This window comes from Callithrix jacchus, chromosome 21 (assembly GCF_049354715.1).
Source record: "Callithrix jacchus isolate 240 chromosome 21, calJac240_pri, whole genome shotgun sequence".
Lineage (NCBI taxonomy): Eukaryota > Metazoa > Chordata > Mammalia > Primates > Cebidae > Callithrix > Callithrix jacchus.
Window position 1 is genome coordinate 40286622 of NC_133522.1, and position 17768 is coordinate 40304389.

Here is a 17768-nt window from a genome sequence, read left to right on the forward strand (position 1 = left end):
AGGGTTTAGTTTGATAATCCTATTTTGCAATGGTTTCTGGGGGGATTTTACGATGAAGAGGTAAATTCTAGGGTCTGCTGTCGACTGTTCCCTGCAGCCTGGCACACTTTGGGTGCAGCGAGGGGACATCCAAAGGCTGTAGCCGAGCTGGGTTAGAAAACACGCTCCCACCCGCCCTCCACTCCCCTGCCTGGCCCCGCTGACCTGATTAATCAGAGCCCTGCAAAGCCCACTGAGGAGGGCTCCCTGGCTAATCTCATCTCCGCACCCACGCGGGGACAGACACCTCCGCTCGGCCAATGAGACGCAATCCTGCAGGCTCGACCGAGCGGTGGAAAATTCCATGCGCTCGGCGCTGCCCTCGGTGGCGGCCCCTGGCGGGATCGCGCGTTCCGAATGCCGCAGCCTGGGGCCGCCGAGCGGCCACCAGCTGGGAAAGAGCAGAGCGAAACCGCTCCGGGGTCCAGGCGTTTTGCCACGAGTCGCCCTGCGACAAGTTGGGGTCTCCCTTGTTCTCCCACCTCTCTGCACCAGAAGCTCTTGAAGCAAATCAAAGAAAGCAGGCGATGCTTGCATCAATGCGGAGTGAGGAATGGAGCTGGGGGACAAATGGTGACAGTCCCCCTCCCTCCTTCCCTCCGCACGCGCGCGCGTGTGTTTGTGTGTGTGTGTGTGTGTGTGTGTGAGAGAGAGAGAGAGAGAGAGAGAGAGAGAGAGAGAGAGCGCAGTCCTCCACCCCCACGCTTGCCCACCCAAGCTATAAATCCTGCCTGTAATTGTCCCCCTGCCTCCACCAGGCTTTCCACCCAGAAATTGTGGGGGAGAATGAAGGAGACACCTTTCTAGATCAATCCATCTATGAACTATGGTGTCCTCTTAGAAGCGGCCGGTGGATCCTGGAGAGCAAAGGGTGATGAGTTCGCAAACGTGTGCGAAGGAGTCCAAAGCAATGAAGCAAGACCGGTGCCATGATTCAGAGACGCACAGAAAATTCCAGGACCACCGAGGAGGGACACGTGGCGCATTCTCTCAGTGCGGGGGAGGAGGGGATGGAGGCGAGAGGGAGGACAGGACTAGCCAGGCAGGGAAGGGGGAGGGCCCCGAGCTTGCGTTCCAGTCCCCGGAGCTAGGGCCGCAGCTTTTCCGCGAGGTTGGGCTGTTAGGAAATTCTTTCTTAACTCTGTGTGAATTAGGGCAAAACCTCCCTGTTATTTCAGGGGATCCAGGTCTGTTTCTGCTCCTTGGAAATGTGAAAGAACCTGGGGAACGCAGTCCAAAATGCAGAATGCAACCTGGTGCATGGCGCTCAGCTCGACGAGACTTGCAATGGCTTCTTCCGCCAGCTGCATTGGACAGGAGTGGGGAACCGTGGGCCCCAAGCTATCTGTGAGGAGGGAGGAGAAAGAAAGGGGAAAATACGGGGCTCTTCTTAAAGCAAAGTAGAAAGCTTCAGCAAGAATCCAGGGAACAGAAGGCTGAAGCCCTGAGGTTAAGTCCAAAGCCCGGAGGTTTAGTAAACAAAGCCCAGCACAGCGACCCGAAACCTGCACGCTCCGGTTCTGCTAGTGACCAGTTGAAGGTCCTGGGGAAATCTCACTCCTCAGAGTCTTCATTTTTGTCTCGGAAAAATCAAGGTCATAACCATTTCCGCCCCATCTAATCAAGTAAGGTTTTTGGAACTACATTCTATGAAACTGTAAAGAAATATAGGGAAGTGTTTTTAATCCATGTGCATAAGCAATGTAAAATCTATGTGGTTTTACTTCAATGAACTTCAAGAAAGAGCCCCAGCTAAATTAATCAATCAATGCATGTATCCAGTAAATACTTACTGAGCACCTTCTAAATGGCAGGCACAGTTCTTTGCCTGGGGGATGCAGAGCTGAACAAAACACAAAAAGCCTTGGTCTTAGGAAGCTTAGATTGGAGGAGACAGGTAATAAAATAAATAGGAAAAATCATTGAGTTTTTAGGCGGTGGTAAATGATACAGAGAAAAATAAAGCAGAAAAGGGGGATGGAGAATGGGGGGAAGGAGGAGAAGGGAGAGTGCTTTAGAATAGGGTGACAAGGAGGCCTCGTAGAGAAGGTGTTCTTTGAGTGGAGCCCTGACAGGGAGATGAGGGGGTGAGCTCCATGGATTTCTAAGGGAAGAACATTCCAGAAGTGGGCAGCCAGCAAGTGCAGTGGGTCTGAGGGGAGACGGTGGGATGGTCTTTCCCATTGGAGGAACAGGAAGGCCGGCACTGTCCCTGGAGGGTTGTGAGTGACAGGGTCATAGGCTGAAGGGGGCAGGTTCAGATAGAGTCTGTAGGGCCTTGAAGGTGACCTGAAGGGCCAACTTTTGCAGTGAGCGTTCCTGATGGCTGCGGGGCACGGCTGAAGCTCCGCCTTGGGTCTTACCTGAACATAAGGCGACTCCATTATTAGCTTGGATCCTGGCAGGCAACCAATGAGCATTTACTGCACGGCTGGCTGCGTGTTCTCGGGAGCTCGCTGAATATCAGGAGATAAAATACGGATCCATAGCTCTGAGGAGGCCACAGTCTTGCCGTGAATAAAATTTAGCTGCAAAAAGCAGTTAGTGACCAAGGCAAGACTGTATGTGCCACTCGCTGCGTTGTGTGGAACGCCTGGAAGCGTGAGGAGGAGTTCTGGGAACCCTAGGGGCCCCCAGGATTGTGCTGGGATCATGGTAGGTGCTCAATGATTGCGGACAGACAGAGTGATTCTGAGTGGCTTATGCAGGGAGCTCTTTGTGGCTAATTAACTGCTTTTCCTACCCAGGCCCAGGTGGCCAGCGGCCCCGTGCAGCGGCGCACGTGCTGGTCAGTGTAGCCAGCGTACACCTGGGGCTGCTGCAGATGGTTCTCCAGCCACAGGGCGATAAAAGCCTCCCGAAGAAGTAAATGACCCTGCTGGTTGCTGTATGGAATGTTTCCCCCAGGGAAATTAAAAATGGAATCCAGCATCCAGGCTTCAGCCTCACTTCTTTAACAGGCCTGTCAAGATCCTGGAGCCAGGGCCTGGGGGCAGCTGCTTCCTGCTGGAGAGGCCAGTTTCTTTCCCGGCCTCTGACCCTTCTCAGTTTTGTGATCCTGCTTGAGACCTCTCAACTCTCACCAGGGGAGGTGCGAAGGGTGATCTGGGATAGAGAAACAACAGGAAGTCAGTTCAGAAACTCCCACAATGCCTTGTCACCCAGAATCCTTTGCAGAGCCGGCTGGCTGGTCCTGGGCTCCCTCTCAGCCGCTCTGGAATGCGGCAATGGTGGGCTCCGTTGGGGGCCATCTAGAAGGGCCCTGCCCCTGGCATCTGCCTCCTCACTGGAGAAGACAGAGGCTATGTCCCAGCCCTGTGCTTCCAGCTCTGGAACTGCCCTTGATTTCACTGGACAGGCCTGAGCAAGTCATGTAACCTTCGGCGACTCAGCTGCGCCCACCCCAGGCTCCATGAAACCAAGACAACCTCACGTGCTCAGTTCTCAGCTCTGCGGGAGCCAGGCTGCTCTGGGGTAAGCAGAGGGAGAGAGGGGGATATTGTCCTCTGCTTCCTTCACATAGCTGAACATTTTATTTATTTAACTTTTTGGATAAGTAATGTATTGTATGGTTAAAAAAAATCAAGTATAAGATGTTACACAGTGAAAAGTGTCCTTTCCCATCCACCCAATTCTTTTCTTTTCTTTTCTTTTTTTGAGACCAAGTCTCGTTCCGTCACCCAGGTCGGAGTGCAGTAGCGCAATCCCGGCTCACTGCAACCTCCACCTCCCAGGTTCCAGCAGTTCTCTTGCCTCAGCCTCCCCAGTAGCTGGGATTACAGGCACGTGCCACCACGCCCGGGTAATTTTTGTGTTTTCAGTAGAGACGGGGTTTCACAATATTAGCCAGGCTGGTTTTGAAACCTGACCTCAGGTGATCTACCCTCCTTGGGCTTCCAAAGTGCTGGAATTACAGGGATGAGCCTCCACGCCCAGCCCCCATCTGTCCAATTCTTATCCCCCACCCTAAAGACATAGCCACTGTTACTACTTTGTTGTGTATCCTTCCAGAGTTTTGTGGGATTTTGCACATACAAGCAAATAGAATATATATTCTTTCCCACTCCCAACTCTTTCTACTTGATTCGTAAAACACAATGCAGTGTTCCTTACCTCGATGTTTTCAGTTGACGGTGCATCTTAGAGAGCTTTTCATCATAGCACATAAACCATTTCCTCATTTTTCTTTACTAATGTTTGCTGTCTAAAATGTGCCCAAACAATCTCCTGTTTGGGAGACATTTAAGTTGTTCGCAATCTTTTGCTTTCAAACAATGCGCTGTGGATAACTGAAATTCTTTGTTCAGCACACAAGTATGTTTATGCACAAGGTAAATTCCTAGAAGTGGAACTGTTGAGTTAAAGGGTAAATGCATCTCTAATGTGGACAGATGTTGCCAAATTACCCTCTACAGGGGGTATGTCAATTTATCCTTTCAGCAGCAATGTATCAGAGAGAGTGCCTATGTTTCAAAGCTTACCGACAAACTTGGCTTTTCAACTTTTGGATTTTTGCTATTCAATAAATTTTTAAAAACCAGTATGCTTTTAATTTGTATGTTTCTCTTTGTGACTGATATTGAGCCTATTTTTACATGTTTAAGAACCATGTATGTTTCCTGAAACTCTCAATATCCATGCCCATTTTTCTGTTGGGTTGTTTGCCTTTTGATTCAGTTTGCAGGAGCTCATTATATACAAGGAAAATTAATCCTTCGTGATATGAGTTACACGTCTTTCTCATTCTGTCATTGATTACTGATTTTGCTTAGGTTTTCTTTTTAATTGCCTTTGGCTATGCAAAAGTTTTTGGTTTTCATGCAGTTGAAATTGTTCGCCATTTATTTCATTGTTTCTTTTTTTTTTTTTTTTTTTTTGAGACGGAGTTTCACTCTTGTTACCCAGGCTGGAGTGCAATGGCGCGATCTCGGCTCACCGCAACCTCCGCCTCCTGGGTTCAGGCAATTCTCCTGCCTCAGCCTCCTGAGTAGCTGGGATTACAGGCACACGCCACCGTGCCCAGCTAATTTTTTGTAATTTTTAGTAGAGACGGGGTTTCACCATGTTGACCAGGATGGTCTCGATCTGCCGACCTCGTGATCCACCCGCCTTGGCCTCCCAAAATGCTGGGATTACAGGCTTGAGCCACCGCGACCGGCCTTATTTCATTGTTTCTAAATTTTGAGTTGTAGTCAGCAAGGCCTTCCTCATTCTCCATTTTTGTTTCAGTATTATGTTTTTTCTTTGTACATTTAAATCTTTGACACAGTCAGAATGTATTCTACTATAAATGCGAAGTCTGTATTCAAAATCCAGAAGTGGTGGTTATAGCTCCACTTATTGAATAATCTGTCTTTTCCCCATATAGTTGAAGTGCCACCTTAATTCTAAACAAAATCATTGCCTGATTTGAATATTTTTCAGGATTTCAATTCTGTGCCATATGTCCATCTGATAAGTCATATGCCACTACCGTAATGTTTTAATTATTGAAGATTTGAAATATATTTTAATATATGGTATAACTATTCCTCATTTATTTTATCAGAAATATAGCTAGTCTGTTCTTATTTTTCCATGTACAATTTAGAATCATCTTGCATAGATAAAAATTTTGTTTAGAATTTTACTGGGATAACATTTGTATATTAACATTTATAAGTGAAGGGAAATTGACAACCCTATGAAGCTAAGTCTTCCTTTCTAAGAACATGATAGGGATTTCAATTTATTCAACTCTTTTTGTTGTTGTGCTGAGTGTTTAAAAGGTTTCTTAATGTCAGTTTGCATGTTTCTTTTAAATCTATTTTTAAAATATTTTATCTTTGGTACTGCTTTTTTAAATGAAGTCTTTTCTCTCATATTGTCTAACTGAATTTATTTGTATTATATAAACAAAAGCGACTGATTTCTGTTAATTTTATATATCCTACTATTTTATTGAAGTTTCTTCATGATTTCATAGTTTTTTTTTCACTTATTCCTCTTTTTTTTTGAAGGCATAAAACCAAATCATCTGCAAATAGTGATAGTTTTACCTCCTTCTATCCATTTTTTATACTTTTGATTTTGTTCTTTTTCTAATTGTGTTGGCTAACATCTCAAGTATAAAATTAAATACCAGCATGATGGTGAGAAAATACTTGTCTCATTTCTGACTTAAGGGTAAAAGTTTTTGGTATTTCTTGATTAAACATACTTTTTGTTTTTGACATTGAGAAACACCCCCCCAACACAAACAAACAATGTTTAGGGGTCTCTATGTTATTGACTATGAAAAATCGAGAATGGATTGTTAAATGTGTTAAGTTCTGTTTGCACATGTACAGGGGTGAATCCATGGTTTTCTCCTTAGAATTATCATCATTTGAATTGGATTTTTAAACACTGAACCATCTTTCTCTTCCTGAAATAAGGCCATTTGGTCAAGGTGAATGTTATTGTTTCATTTGCTGATGAATGCAGTTGGCTGATATATTTGCTAATGTTTTATTGATAAAAGTGCAGAAATCTTTAATTTATACAAAGTATAGAGATATGAGGCATACAAATATATGAATTTATACATATGCATGCATGTGTTTATATATGTAATATATACATCAGAATTTGCATATTAAAAAGTATAATGAAAAGCTAACAGATGAGGAAAATGGAACAGAAAAATACATGATCAATCCTGAAAAAGGCAGAAAACAAGAATCAAAGGAGTAGAACAGACGAGATAAATAGAAAATAAATACCAACATGGTAGGACTTAATGCACTTGTATCAGTAACTAAATATAAACAGGTTTTTGGATTAAATGAAAAGAATTGAGACTCGTGTATATTACAGTGAATACATACTAAATATAAGGATAAAGTTAGGATGAAAACAAAAGGATGAAAAACTTGTACCATGCAATACTGACCCAAATAAATTAGGTGTGGCTATGTTAATATCAGAAAACTAGAGATTAGGGCAAGAAGTATTACTAGAGAGAAAAAGAGACACTTTCTTATAATAAAATGATCAATTCAACATGAATACCTAAAAACCAAAACTTATATGCATCTAATAACATCATTCAAAATATGAATCAACAAAATGAAGGGAAGAACAAAGCATCAGTCATGGTTGAGGATTAATCATGTATCTTTCCATTCTGTGTTCTTATTTATTAGCTTTTTAATTGTACTTTGTGTGATTTCTATAAAGATTTCATTATGTATCCTTAAGTCCGTTACTCCTTCCCACACTTGGTGACCCCGCCCAAATCTCATGTTGAACTGTAACTCCTAGTGTTGAAGGTGAGACGTGGTGGGAGGTGACTGGATCATGGGGGTGGAGTTCTCATGAATGGTTTAGCACCATCCCCTCTTGGTACTATAGTGAGTGAGTTCTTACCAGATTTTGTTATTTAAAATGTGTGACACCTTCACCCTCTCTCTCTTCCTCCTGCTGTGGCCATGTAAGATGTGTCTGTTTCCCCTTCACTTTCTGCCATGATTATAAATTTCTTGAGGTCTCCCCAGAAGCTGATGCTGTCACGCTTCCCATATAGCCTGCAGAACCATGAGCCAATTAAATCTCTTTTCTTTATAAATTACCCAGTCTTAGGTATTTATTTAAAGCAGTTGAGACTGGTGCACTTGGGGTATTGTCATTGTATAATTTATCTTGACATGTGTCATAAAGTTTGTAAGACATTATTGTCTTTTTTGCTTCAAACAGAAAATATTTTTTAGTATTTTTCTACATATTTATTCTTTTCAGTGCTATGTCTTCCTTCCTCAATTTCTGTGCTTCTATCTGGAAGCACTTTTTCTTCAGTTTGAGAAAAAATGTTCTATAGTATTTCATTTAGTGCTTCTCCACTGAGGATGAGTTTTCTCAGCTTTTCCCCCTCCTGTATTTATCTTTATTTTGCCTTCAGATCTAAAGAACCTTTAGCTGGATATAGCACCCTAACTTGATATTTTATTTTAACACTGTAAAGATATAATTCCATTGTCTTCTGGCTGTTGAAAAAGTCAACCATCAGTCTTAACTATTGCTATCTTCAAGTTAATATACTTTTTTTTTTGAGACAAGGTCTTGCTCTGTCACCCAGGCTGGAGTGCAGTTGTACAATCATGGCTCACTACAGCCTCAACCTCATGGGCTCAAGCAGTCCTCTCACTTCAACCTCCTGAGTAGCTGGGACCACAAATTTTTTTTTTGTATAGGTGGGGTCTTGCTATGTTAGTGCATTAGTCTGTTCTCACAAGGCTCATAAAGACATACCAGAGACTGGGTAATTTATAAAGGAAAGAGGTTTAATTGACTCACAGTTCCACATTGCTGGGGAGACCTCACAATCACGTCAGAAGCTGAATGAGGAGCAAAGGCATGTCTTACATGGCAGCAGGGAAGAGAGGTTGTGCAGGGGACCTCCCATTTATAAAACCATCAGATATCATGAGACTTATTCACTACCACGAGAATAGCATGGGGGAAACCACCTTCATGACTCAATTATCTCCATGTGGCCCTGCCCTTGACATGTGGGGATTATTTCAATTCAAGGCGAGATTTGGGTGGGGACACAGAAAAACCATATCAGTTGCTCAGGCTGGTCTTGAATTCTGGGCTTAGGTAATCCTTCCATCTCAGTCTCTCAAAGGCTGGGATTTCAGATGTGAGCCACTATGCCTGGCCTACTTTTTTCTTCTAGCTGCCTTTAAGGTTTTCTTTTTCATCTTTGGTCTTCAGCTGTTTACCTCAGATATGTCTTGGTGTGATTTTCTTTTTATTTGTCTTCCCTGTGGTTCACTGAAACTCTGGATCAATGGGTTGACATCTTTCATCAGTGTTAGAAAGTTCTTGGCTATTATCTCTTCAAATATTGCTCTGTCCTGCCTCTCTGTCTACTCTTTCTTGACTCCAATTATGCATATATAAGATCTTTTGACTGTGTCCCAAATTTCACTTATGTTTTATTTTATTTCCATTCATTTTTCTGTCTGTGCTTTATATTGGTTTTGAGTTTACTAATCTTGTCTTTTGCTGTATATAGTTTTCTTTAAAAACAACAAGTTCTGAATTACAGTCATTGTATTTCTGGTTGTGGACTGTTCACTTAATTATAGTCTAATTGTTACAGTTATGAATTCTAATAGTTTTTTAACACATTTTGTATATACATACATACATACATATATATATATATATATATATATTTTTTTTTTTTTTTTTTTTTTGAGATGGAGTTTTGCTTGTATCACCCAGGCTGAGTGCAATGGGGTGATCTTGGCTCGCTGCAATCTCTGCCTCCCAGGTTCAAGCAGTTCTTCTGCCACAGCCTCCTGAGTAGCTGGAACTACAAGTGCCTGCCACCACACCTGGTTAATTTTGGTATTTTTAGTAGAAATGGTGTTTCACCCAATTGTCCAGATGGATCTCAAACTCCTGACCTCAGGTAATCTGCCCACCTCAGCCTCCCAAAGTGCTGGGATTACAGGTGTGAGCAACTGTGCCTGGCCCACTTTTCATATTTTTTTCAGAATCATAAAGCCTGCAGATGATATCTCTACCAGCGAGGGTTGCCTTTTCCTTCTTTTAGGCAGATAAGGTGAAAAGAGGATTGTTTCAATCCAATCAGGGACTGAGCGGGCTTGAGGCTGGATTCTGCTTTAGTAGATGATTTTCACCCCTGATTTGCCTGGAAAGTCCTGCCTTTTGGAGGTTTTGAGCTAAGCAATCATCCCAAGAAGGTTAAAATTTGGCAAATGTCTTTAGGGGAAGACTGGTCATCTGTTTCGCAGACTTCTCCCTCTGATGAGACTTTGTTTTCTAAACACCTGCAAGACAAGAATATTTCACTCTGCCTTTCTGACCCTGTTCCCCTCTGGACACCCCAGAATTTAGCAAATGTCTCATGGGAAAATATTGCTTTATGTTTTGGGCTCTTGTAATTTCTAACCCATTGCACTAACCAAAAGCTTTGCTAGCTTCTCTTCCCATGTTCCTCTGTTTGAGAGAAGCCGATGATTAGCCCACATCCAACTGGTGATTTTCAGCTGATCTGGGTGAGCTCTTCCTCTTCTGGATTTTTTCTTTATCTGGTCCTTGTTGTTTCTGTGATTCTCTACTGTCTTTAGAATATGATTATTTCTCATTTACCTGGTTGTTGTTACAGATTGTTGAGCTTTTTGACTTACTGTAGTCCACAAGTATAGTAGAGTACAAGAAGGCCAAGTACCCTGTTTATTGATCTTTTATATGTAGTATTTGCTGTTATTTGGTCATTTGTTTCTTGCTTCGGTATCCATAAGTGAAATTAATTTATGAGTTTTTGTGTGCAATCCTTGTTAGGCTTTGGAATTGTGGTTATTTCAGAAAGGGCATTTGAAAATTTTTCTCTTAAAAATGCTCTGGCACAGTTTAAATACCATTGAAACTACTGCTCTTTAATGAGAAATGAACTTGGTTTGGAGCTTTTATTGGCAGAGGGTGGCAGGGAGAAGCTTTTGGGCAAATTTCTTTGTTCCTCTATGGGTATTAGTTTATTAGATATTCTCTTTCTTCTGGAGTGTTTTAACAAGTTATACATGTATTTATTATAGCACTGTACAGTATAAATTGTATATTGCATATTTGTATTATACAACATAAATATAAAACAAGCTATATAAACAGAGGCAACTTATGCTGAAGCCATTGTAAATGGAAAATATCATAAGTCAAAATGCGTGTAATATACCTGACCTACTGAACATTATAACTTAGCCTAGTCTACATTAAACATGCTCAGGACACTAACATTAGCCAACAGTTGAATGAAATCATCTAATACAAAGCCCATTTTATAATAAAGTGTTAAATATCTTATGTAATTTATTGAATACTGCACCGAAAGTGAAAAACAGAGCAGTTGTATGGGTATACTCGAAGCGTTCTGTCTATTGAATGAGCATTGCTTTCATACCATTGTAAGTTAAGGACATCTGTATAATTTAACATTTTTATGGCAGCCATATTTTAAACATTTTTAAAAAGCAGGCAAAATTATTTTAAGTAATATTTTATTTAACCAAATATATCTAACATAATTTCAACATATAATTGATTGAAATTTTTAATGAAAAATTCTGTTTTGCTTTATAAATCTTCAAAATTCAGTGAGCGTTTTGTGCTTACAACACATCTCAGTTTAGACTAATTACATTTTAAGTGTTCAATTTTCACATTTGGCTAGTGGCCACTGTACTGAACAGCTCAATTCTACAACATTGTCCTTTTTATCCATATATTTGAAAATTTATTTTTATTACATTGGAAAAGTAATTTTGTATAATTTATTTAATTTCCATAATTTCTCTGGTTCTCAGAATTTATTTCACCTCATTTTATATATTTACTCTTTCTTCCTTCTTGATTTTGTTAGCCGTACGTTTACATATTGGATTATTACTTTGTTTTTCAATGAAACAGCTTTTGCATTATATCAGTGAGCTCTTTAGTCTTCTGTTATATATATATATATATATTTTTTTTTTTTTTTTGAGACAGAGTTTCACTCTGTCACCTAGGCTGGAGTGCAGTGGTGTTTAAAAGCGCAGCAGTTGTTTAAAAGAGTACTTAAAATTATTCACATAGCACTGGCTTTTTGTTTTTTAATTTTTGATGTTATTTCTACATTGTCATTAAAGAAAGTTTTTTGTTCTATTTTTGTTTTTTGAAAATGTCAAGGTTTGTTTTGTGGTCACTTGACAAGGTGGTCTCTGTTTTTTTTTTTCTTGTTATTGTATAAATTAGTGCTTCAACCTTGTTAATGTTTCCACACTTGCCTTGTTCAGCTTTAATTTATATTTCTCTTTGCCTGTGGCATTCTGTAGTTTCCTGTGATGTATTTCTGCACATAGCTCTTTTAATTACCCTTCTTAGGTTTTGGCATACCTTTCAAACTGAGGGTTCATATCTTACTTCAATATTCAAGGGTTCAGCCATTACCTCTTTGAATATCTCTCAATTCCTTCTTTTCTGTGTTTGACCTCCTCATAGACATACGTTGGTTCTGTTCTTTTAAATGTTTATGTTTCTTCTTTTTCATATTTCCCATGTCTTTAGTTTTTGAGGCATGTTGGATAATTTTGTCTCATCTTCCGGTTTCCTCTTTTTTTTTTTTGAGACAGAGTCTCTCTTAGTTGCCCAGGCTGGAGTGCAGTGGCTCAATCTCAGTTCACTGCACCGTCCACCTCCCAGGTTCAAGTGATTCTTGTGTCTCAGCCTCCCTAATACATGGAATTACAGGGACACACCATCACGTCTGGCTAATTTGTGTATTTTTAATAGAGATGGGGTTTCACCATATTGGCAAGGATGGTCTCAAACTCTTAACTTCAAGCAGTCCTCTTGCCTTGGCCTCCCAAAGTGCTGAGATTACAGGCATGAGCCACTGCACCCATACATCTTCCAGTTTCCTAATACTGTCCTCATTTATGGCAGATATGCTATTCAGTACATCAATTGCACGTTCCTGTAGAAAATATATGTTTTCTTTCTCAGACTTCTGTTTGGTCCTTTGATGATATGCCTGTTTTATTTCCGTTCTGTTTATGTTTCTTTCTTTATCTGTTTTAAACATATTACAAATCTTCCTTTATCTGTTTAAACATATTACAACTTGTTAAATTAAATGTAAACATATTGTCCTGTTATCTTTGGTTCTTGATATGCAATTATTCCTACTTACTGCATCTGTGGATTTTCCCTCATGGTGATTCATTTCCTCATGCAGTTTGTTATTTCTGCTTATCTTTAGTGTGGCTCATATTTTTATGGTAAGGCCCTAGTTTCTGGGTTTGTGGATCACCTCTACAGAATAGGTTTGCATTTTTCTCTCCCATGGTCCTTGTGGATTTCTTGAGTTCTGAACTGATTTGTGGCTGAGGCCATTGTGCTAGGCATGTAGTGGTAAGTCACTATCCCAACAGTGTTGGCCTGGATTCCGATTTCTAGTATTTGTCTCTTTTTCTTCCCCAAGTTCCAAGTGGATGGCAAGCTTCCTTGTGACTTCTCATACCAGCGAGTAGAATTTTTCTTATCCTTGTTTCTTATTTTGAGTTAGAAGCAGCAGTTCCTGAAACCTAAAATCCTATGAATTTTTGCTCTTTGGCCCAGCTCTGACTGTGTACACACTAGATTCTGCCCAGGCTCATTTCCCATGTGGGCATTAAATCTGCACCTTCCAGCCTATGTCAAGTCCTACTTTTCCTAAGTCCCTCATCTAGAGCTCTTACCATCACTTTCACTTTTCACGCCTTGGAGCCCATGAATAAATATCTTTTTCTTGTTAAGTTTTATCCAGCATATTAATGTGTGAAATAGGATTGAGGGATTTACCAACATAATGTTCAGACATCCGTAAGTAAGATTTGAAGAGAAAGTTTTTTTCTTGTACAATAAATTAAATATGACCCTATTATCAAGTAAAAATTTGAAATTCGCCTGAATTTTTAAGATGGTCTGAACACTGAAGAATTTTGTTTGTAGCGGAGATTTGGGCCAATTGCCGGCATCCCCTGAGGTTACATGTTTGTTCTATTTTGTCATCGGGGGTACTTCTGTGGAAAAGTTTGAGAGGCCTTGCCCTGAGGTGACCTTGACTGCTAGGATGGAAGTCATTCGTGGGCAAGTCCCCTGACACGTAAATTACCCACTTGCCTGGCTCAGTGGGCTGTAGCTGTTGTTTTTACCTAGGCCTGGCCTAAAATGTCAGGAGGCAGATTTTAAAAAATTATTGTTGCTCATAACAAAAAGCTAAAACACTACAAAAAGCTACAAAGTAGAAAGAAAGAGTCCCAGTCAGTCTCCCTGGTCTCCCTCTCCTATTCCCGTAAGTTCTCACTGCTAATAGCTTCTCACAAACCTTTCCAGAAATGGTATATTTGTAGATACAGATTTTTTCTTTTCCTTTTTTTTTTTTTTAAATGAAATCTTAGTATATATGTTCTGCAGATTTAAAAAAATTCATCAATGCATTTTGGATCTTTTTCCATATCAGCACATGTAGCTTTCCCTTGTGTTCTTAGCAGCTGTAGTGGATTTCCCGTACATTAATAGATGTAGGGTTTCTTTCCCATATGTGTGCTATTTACAAAAACATTTTAGGGAGCATACTTGTGTGGACATCTTTTCGTTACGTGTGTGAGCAAGTCTGTAGGTTAAATGCTGGACCAAAGGTATGTGCCTTGAAGGTTTCGATGCACAAAGTTGAAGTGCTTTCCAAAAGAGGCTAAGGCAATTTGTACTCCCAGAAACAGTGGAAGAACCACCCAGTGAGCAGGACTAAAGAGCCTCCAGATTTGTCCTTTCTGCCTGCCTGGCATTCCCAAAGCATGCAAGGATGTTGCTGTCTGACACCCTGCCTCCCGAAGCTGCACTGGCTGTCAAGAACGAAAATCTAGTTATTGATATCAAGATCAGACGCTGCTTGATTCTGAGGAATGTGGCTGCTTGAGTGGCTTTGGTATTCCAGATGGAGGCCAGGCATAGGCCAGAGGCTGACTGGGGGCATAGGGAATGAAAAATGATCTATTCATGGATTCACCAAACTCTGTATTTCTTAATTTAACATGTAGTCTTGTTTTTTGATAAGACATTTTCACTGTAAAAAAAGGGGGAAATATGAAAACACACAAAGTAGTTAATAAGGCTACTGATATGTGGGTAATTAAATAATGCTAATTAAATAAAGCTGCTTTGTATGTGGGGTAACTGATACCCCAGACAGTTAATACAAACAATTCCAGTACTGAGAGGAACAGTGTGTTTGGTCACCTCCTTGAGTCACTTTCCAGCTCTCCTAATTCCCCAGCTTCCCCGCCCCTCTCCGGCTTCCCAGACCTTCTTATGGTTCCGAAACTAATAGATCCACATCCAGTACAGGAAAATATGGCCTTCTGTTTTTTCTTCTGGGTCCACGTGTATATGTGCACATCCTACACGCAGGAATGATAGAGTATTTAATAGCGGCTTCAGCGTGGGCGCTGACCAAGCAGGGTGGACTGGAGTCTAGGAGGCTGGCTTTTGCTGTTCTCAGTGTTGACCCATTTGATTCTAGACCATGGGAAGGTCTGGGAGGTCCTGGGTGGTGGGGGAGTTAGGAGGGCTGGGGAGTGGCTAGGGAAGTGACTGTTTATCATTTAATATGACATGTTTTAAATATTTTAGCACCCTCTGTGACCATACTGGTACATAATGGCAGCTCTAAGAAGGCATTCCGGTTTGGGTATTTTGAAATATAATTAAAACAGTACATTGCACCAACCATTTCCTGCTTATGAGAGATATGCTTTAATGATAAGGGCACAGAAAGTTTGGAAGTAAAGCTAAAAAGACACGCCATGCAAATAGCAAAGTTTGTTCTGATCCTAATGATTTATGACTCTCTTTTAACTTAACTTTGTCCCTATGGTGAAACATCCTTCTGTGTTGTTGCATATTATGTTACAGAATGCATGTGTCATCATTCATTTAGCTAGTCAAAATATCATTAGACATTCTGGTATTTTCTAGCATTTATTTATTTATTTATTTGTCTGTTTGTTTGTTTGTTTGTTTTGAGACTGAGTCTATGGAATGCATGTGTCATCATTCATTTAGCTAGTCAAAATATCATTAGACATTTTGGTATTTTCTAGCATTTATTTATTTATTTATTTGTCTGTTTGTTTGTTTGTTTGTTTTGAGACTGAGTCTATGGAATACATGTATCATCATTCATTTAGCTAGTCAAAATATCATTAGACATTTTGGTATTTTCTAGCATTTTATTTATTTATTTGTTTTGAGACTGAGTCTGTGGAATGCATGTATCATCATTCATTTAGCTAGTCAAAATATCATTAGACATTTTGGTATTTTCTAGCATTTTATTTAGTTATTTGTTTTGAGACTGAGTCTCACTCTGTCGCCCAGGCTGGAGTGCAGTGCTGCAATCTCGGCTCACTGCAACCTCTGCCTCCCAGGTTCAAGAGATTCTCCTGCCTCAGCCTCCTGAGTAGCTGGGATTATAATAGTCAGGTGCCCACCACCACCATGACTGGCTAATTTTGGTATTTTTAGTAGAGATGAAGTTTCATCATGTTGGCCAGGCTGGTCTCAAACTCCTGATTTCAGGTGATTCACCCACCTTGGCCTCCCAAAGTGCTGGGATTACAGGTGTGAGTCACCACACCTGGCCTAATTTCTAAACTCTTAATATCAAAAATAACACTAGGTTGGATAATTTTGAGTGTATATTACCACCTCAGGTAATTCTTCATTTCTTTCCTCAGGATATATTTTTGGATATAGAAAACTACTTTGAAGTTTATGTACATTTTTAAGTATTTTTGCTCTATTTTGCTAATTGACCCCTAGAATGGTTGTATGGATTTATAGTGATATTAGCAGTGCATTAAGCGTCCCAATGCCACTTCCTCATCTCTGCATGGTATTCGTCACCATTTTATGATAAAAAAATAAGTAAACAAAACAAAAAATGAAAAAAGAACCAAATGCATCTATTTTCTAAATTTTCCTTTTTTTGTTACTCACAAGTGGTAGCATTTTAATGATTTTATATGCTGTGAGTTATATACACTTTATATGTGTGCTCATATTTTAGAGATTAATCTGTAAGAGTTCACAATAAAAGGATATCAAACCTCCGTCATAAATGTTGCAAATATTCTCCTCAGCTTTTTATGGCCATTTCTTGGTAGACTTTTTTTGAAAAAGCTATTTGACATACAGTCAGTCAAGTTTTATCTTTTTACTTTTTTATTTTTAGTAGAGACGGGTTTCACTATATTGGCCAGGCTGGTCTCGAACTGCCGATCTCATGATCCACCCACCTTGGCCTCCCAAAGTGCTGGGATTACAGGCATGAGCCACTGCCCCCAGCAGTAGTTGCCTTTTACTGTGAGGAGGATGCCCTGAAGTCCTAAGAGGCTTAGAAATACTGGTGGAGTCTCTTTGTCCCACCCGTTAGGGAAATTCATTAATGGACAATTGAGATTTCTCAGATTCTGAAGGAGACAGGGGCTCTGGGCAAGTTTCCTTACTGCTGCCTGGGGGGATCTAAAGCTTCTTACTATTGGATCCCCTTAAATATGGCCACTTGCCTAGTGATTTGGAATAGAGGTTGAATTGAAACCCCCTGGGGTGTGAAGCATATTGTTTTCCAATGCCAAGGAGGTGGCTGTGATATGGAGCCTCCTATTTGTTGCTGGTGACTTCAGGCAAGCAGACTGTCTTTTCATAGTCTACAAAATGTCTCTTCAGACCTAAATGTCCCTTTGGGTACTGGGACCTTGGATTTTGTCCTTCAAAGCCCATCCGTCTGTAGTCAGTAGTACTTGAGTGGCACAGAATGCAAAGCCACTTGTTTTCTTGGTGGTGATCATTAATGAAATGCTTAGAATTCCCACCGTAGTCTTGATACCAGATGGAGAACGAAGCCCACACCAAAAGCAGAGATGGAAAGAACTGGGTTGTTGTTGCCATCCTTAAACCACTTATTCAACTGTCCCCAGAACTCCCCTACAGAGCATTTGCATTATATAAGAGAAAGCATTCTTTTATTGATGATGCCGGTTCAAGCTGGGGTTTCTGTTATTTGTAGCCAAAGCCTCCCAGTGGGTGGAGTAGCAATATTGCCAAAGTCCTGTGAAGCTCCATGAAGCCCCATGGCTCCGTTGTATGCCCAGGAGCAATAT

The 17768-nt window shown here is 40.6% G+C and overlaps 1 long non-coding RNA gene across 1 annotated transcript in view; it reads left to right on the forward strand.

The window, feature by feature from the left end:
- Nucleotides 1–369: 369 nt before the first annotated feature.
- Nucleotides 370–17768, forward strand: part of LOC144580684 (uncharacterized) — a 51212-nt gene continuing 33813 nt past the window's right edge. The window contains exon 1 of the long non-coding RNA XR_013530671.1: nt 370–3513. This is a non-coding gene — a long non-coding RNA (uncharacterized LOC144580684). The remainder of the gene's footprint in view (nt 3514–17768) is intronic.